Source organism: Myotis yumanensis, unplaced genomic scaffold (assembly GCF_028538775.1).
Source record: "Myotis yumanensis isolate MYYU_CA2020_CCGP unplaced genomic scaffold, mMyoYum1.0.hap1 SCAF_3, whole genome shotgun sequence".
Taxonomy (NCBI): domain Eukaryota; kingdom Metazoa; phylum Chordata; class Mammalia; order Chiroptera; family Vespertilionidae; genus Myotis; species Myotis yumanensis.
The window spans coordinates 141,998,004-142,003,312 of NW_027223754.1; the positions used below are offsets into that span (position 1 = coordinate 141,998,004).

Genomic DNA, 5,309 nt, shown 5'->3' on the forward strand with positions numbered 1-5,309 from the left:
CTGCAACAAACATGGAAGTGCAGATACCTTTTTGAGATTGTTTCCTGAAACAAGATAATGATTTCATTTTTTTGGATATATAACTAGAAGTAGTATTACTAGATCATATTGTAGTTTTATTTTTAATTTTTTGAGAAACCTCCATACTGCTTTGCATAGTGGCTGTACCAACTTACATTTCTACCAACAGTGCACAAAGGTTCCTTTTTCTCTACATCTTCACCTATACTTATTATCATTTGTCTTTTTGATAATAGCCAAATGTGAGGTAATATCTCATTGTGGTTTTAGTTTGCATTTCCCTGATGATAAGTGATGCTGAGTATATTTTCCTGTATTTATTTGCCATTTGTGTGTTGGGAAAATGTTTATTCAGTTTCTTTCCCTATTTAAAAAATTAGATTAGTTGTTTTGTGTGCTTTTTGCTATCAAGATATATGAATTCCTTATATATATTGGATATTAACATCAAATATATGGTGTGCAAATATTTTCTCTAATTTTGTAGGTTGCCTTTTTATTTTGTTGTTTTTTTATTTTTGTCAGCTGGCATTTTATTGTAAGCAAATGTTCAACTTTTCACCTTATTGATTTGAATTAATGGATTCAACAAGGAAGGGTTAGTGCAAGTCAACCAATGTTGAGTCTATTTAGGCAAAAACTAGTTTAATAAGTAATACATGAAACAGTTTAAAATTCTTGAATTAGGAAGTATAAAGATATTTAGGGCACTTCCTGAACTTTGCTTAAAATGTTCTGTATGCAATATTATTTTTACGTTCAATCAATTGCAAAGCAATAGAATAATATCCATATGTCTGGCCCTAATGAAAGCAAGCATCTATTAAACACTGAGCCAGGAGGGGTGGAAAAATTACAAAACAGTAGGAGGTCAAGTTCCCAGAAAAAGGTATAGCACTTGTGGGCCAACCACTTTTCAGAAAACTGGTCAGAACCAGCAGACAAACAGCCTCATTTTCTCTGTTTGTACCATCTCCACTCAACCAACCATCAAGCTTGGTTGATATTCCAAAGCTAATACGGTCTCTAAGACCTTTTGTGATTTTTGGCTCAAGCTCCATTTTAAGGATTCAACCCCTCTCTGTCGGATCAGATTTGCCTGGAACTCAGTCTTTGTCCACCCTGAACCTTTATATTACTTAGCCTCTTTGATTATTTAAGACAAGAAACATAGCAGAGACATCTTTTGATGGGTAATTGACACTGTGTAGACCCAAGTTCCTTCTTCCTGGGCTTCAGTTCCTTATTTGTAAGATGAGAGGCTGAGGCTAAATTCTCTCTAAGTTCCTCTAGTTTTCAGGTCCTAGGATGCCTTCCCTGCCTAAAATCTTTAAAGTGTGAATTAAACTCTCAGATCAAGATAAATTACCAGAGGAACTGGTTGCATTATGGAATTTAAGACTTCAGAGCCCCAGCAAGCCTGCTTTTTGAAGAGTTCTTTCTTTTTACAGCTGTGAGGAGAGGAATCAGCACTAGCTATAACTTCATATGACTAATGGTAACCATAGCAACCACTAAATATTCCTTCTAGACCTTGCATCTGCACAGATCACTGAAGCAGAGGAAATAAATGTTGCTGCTTTGAAAAATGATAAAAATAATCTGAACCAGCGACAGGCTTCGAAGGAAAGATCTCACATCTGAAGGTCGAGCCATTTCATCTCATTATCTTTCAGGCTTTGTTTAATCTCAGGAGGCATTTGGTGCCAATTGAATGGATAGGTCACAGGCCTAAGGGATTTAGCATTATAATTCTGAAGTACTTGGCCACTTTTAAAAGAAGCTTCTGGGGTTCTGACAATATTTGCTAGGTCGGTGCAATGACCCATATGTTGCAATGTTGAAAGTGAACATTAGAACACTGAAAGAATATCCCCCAGGGCTCTGCTTCTTGATGTCAGGTTGTCTTACTGGCTTAAGGTCAGAGTGACTAGAAGATGGACCAAGGTCAGATCACACTCAGAGAGAAGAACATGGGCAAGGGAACTGGGCCACAGGAAGCCTAGCGATTGTACAGAGACTGGATGACAGGTAGATGGCACCGTGGGTAAAACATGGGGCAATCATCAGGAAAACTAAAACTGATGATATAGTCCAGGACAGCCACCCAGGAAATGTAAATGAGTGAATTATCCAAGAGTTACGTGGTGTCGGTGAGCAACTAGAGAGCATGTGGCCTATCTAAGGAGGGAAGCCTGCTGTTGCCATGGGAGATCCCAACAGAGGCTAAACATCAGGATTTTTTAAAAATATAAAATTTTTAAATAATTTAATATTCACATGGTGTGCTGCCTTTTTGCATCCTTTGATATTATACTTACCTTTTTAAAAATATCTTTATTAATTTCAGAGAGGAAAGGAGAGGGCGATAGAGAGATAGGAACATCAACGATGAGAGAGAATCATTGATTGGCTGCCTCTTGCATGACCCTTACTGGAAATCGAGCCCACAACCGGACATGTGCCCTTGACCAGAACTGAACCTGGAACCCCTCAGTCTGCAGGCCGACAATCTATCCACTGAGCCAAACCAGTCAGGGCTTATACTTACCTTTTGAGAATGAAAATAGGCAATGCCAGAGAAATTGAATTCTGTTTAATGACCTCTACAATAACCATGAAACCATGAACACAAAAAATTCAATCAACTTGACCTTGGCCTCCTGAAATGTCAACGAAGCACAGCTGTGTGGGATAGTTTACATTTAAGTAATTACATTGAGGCTGGTTTAGAGGAAGAATATGTTGATGGATAAAAGATGGTCTCCATGGCAGGTTTAAAAGGGGTCCAAAATGACACCCATTTCAGCCTGTCTCCAGCACCAGAGGCTGTGAACACCTTTCCAAGTGGCTCCTCGGTCTTCCTAAAGGCATCTCCCCCAGCCTCCCTCCTCTGCTATTTCCACCTGAATTGCAATAGACACAAGCACCAAGAGCCCAGCGCTGAGCCGGGTCTATGTTTTAGACTGGTCTGGGGTCTGCAGATAAGTCATAAACACCTGATAGAGTCAGGAGTGAGAAAGCAGGGAGAGCAAGTGGGCCGACTCTGACAGGAAAAGAGCCAACACATGCAGAAATGACCACTATCCTACCCACTATGTTAGCTTGCTGGTCACTAGTGTGGATTTTGCCTAATAAAATTCAGTGCCTGGGCTTCAAAGGGAGCAGTGGATCATTTTGCCCTTTAAAATGCTCAATTACTTTCCAGATTATACATTTTTTATAGAAAAATCTGAAAACTGGGGAAAAAAGGATAACTTGTAATCATAAGGTGAAATAGAGATGAAGAGACATTTCATAAAAAAAGAGAAACCAGCCAGTAAAATGTTGTCTTGTGTGAAATTTCTCTGATGCAATGGTAGCTCCCAAGTGCCACACCAGACAAGTTATTACAGAGGTCATGGAACAGAAAGGCTCACAGATTGAATTACTTATGCTGGAATCATGTGGTTCATTGAATCAATTTAAAATACAAAGTGATGAAAAAAGAGGCCAGGTTTCCCCGAAGGCCAGTGAGTTCAGCTCCCTCTCGCCGAGTGCTAAGTCCAGCCCAGTACAGCCAGCCTGTCCACCCACTTCAGCTCCCAGGTCTTCAGTCCCCACTCCACCACCTTCCCGGGGGGCGTAGCGCACACCTGAGGTTCCCACGGCTGCAGCCTCTTTGGCCTGGGCCAAAGCCAAGCACTCCGCCTACAGGGGCCAGTGGGCGCTGGCACCCACCAGGTCACCATCAATCGGAACCTGCTGGCCCCGTGCAGGTGGACGATAACCCCTTTATTCATCAGGTGCACCAGGAGAAGCATGAGCAGATCAAGACCCTCAACAACAAGTTCACCTCCTTCATCGACAAGATGTGTTTCCTGGAGCAGCAGGACAAGCTGTTGGAGACCAAGTGGGCTCTACTGAGGAGCAGAAATCGGTCAAGAGCAGCCACCTCCTCGGCATCTTTGAAGCCCATATTGCTGGCCTGCAGAAGCAGCTTGAGGCCCTGCAGATGCATGGGAGATGAAGCTTCAGAGCACACAGGACATGGTGGAAGACTTCAAGAGTAACTATGAAGTAATAAATTAACTGGGGCGCAGCTGCTGAGAATGAGTTGTGGTGCTGAAAAAGATGTGGGTGTTGCCTACAGGAACAAGATGGAGTTGGAGGCCAAGCTGAATGCCCTGAATGAGGACTTCGACCTCCTAAGGACCTTCTATGAGATGGAGCTGTCAGAACTGCAGTCCCAGATCTCCAGATACCTCCATAGTGCTGTCCATGGATGACAACCGCTCCCTGGACATGGACAGCATCATCGCTGAGGTCAAGGCCTAGTACAAGGAGATGGCCAAAGCAGCATGGCTGAGGCTGAGATCTGGTACCAGACCAAGTTTGAGACCCTCCAGGCTCAGGCAAGGAAGCATGGGAATGACCTCTGGGAGACCCGGAATGAGATTGTGGAGATGAACAGGACCATCCAGAGGCTGCAGGCCAAGATCAACAACAAGAACCAATGTGCCAAGTTGAAGGCCCCCATCACTGAGGCTGAGGACCGTGGGGAGCTGGCACTCAAGGATGCATGTGCCAATCAGTGAGCTAGGCAGGACATGGCCCAGCAGCTCCACGAATACTAGGAACTCATGAATGGCAAGCTGGCCCTGGACATCGAGATTGCCACCTACTGCAAGCTGCTGGAAGGCAAGGAGTGCCGGTTGAACAGAGATTGAGTGGGAGCCCTGAATATCTCTGTCGTGAACACATCCATGGTGGTGGCAACGGGCAGACCTATGGGGGAACTAGTGGTGGCAGCAGGCTTGCCTTCCAGGGAACCATGGGCAGCAATGCCCTGAGATTCTCGAGCAGAATCCACAAGGCCTATTCCATGAGGACCACATCTGGTGCTGGCAGGAATGTCCTCAGCTGAGCCCAGGTGTGGGGAGACCCATATCCCTTCCCCCCACAGTCTCAAGAAATTCCCATCCTGGTTCCATCCTTGGACCCAAGACTACAAAGCAGTCTGAAAAATGATGTTAGAAAGAGCTTGCAATAAACAGTCTTTCTGAGGCCTGGGTGAGCCTATGGCCAGCAAATGATACTAATATAATTTAAAACAAATAAAATACAAAGTGAAAGACAAGGGACAGGGGAACACTTAGGGCAGGCCATATGTAGGCAGAAGGACCACACTGACTGGATCTTGTTCCTATGTGTTCCTATGTCCTGACTCCCTGCCACACTACCCTTCCATGTGGAGATGAGAACCAGAGTCGAGGGGGATTAAGGCGGTTCAGCAGACAGGAGATGCT

The 5,309-nt window shown here is 44.0% G+C and overlaps 1 pseudogene; it reads left to right on the forward strand.

The window, feature by feature from the left end:
• Positions 1 to 3,376: 3,376 nt before the first annotated feature.
• Positions 3,377 to 4,927, forward strand: LOC139006353 (keratin, type II cytoskeletal 7 pseudogene; annotated as a pseudogene).
• The last annotated feature ends 382 nt before the right edge of the window (positions 4,928 to 5,309 follow it).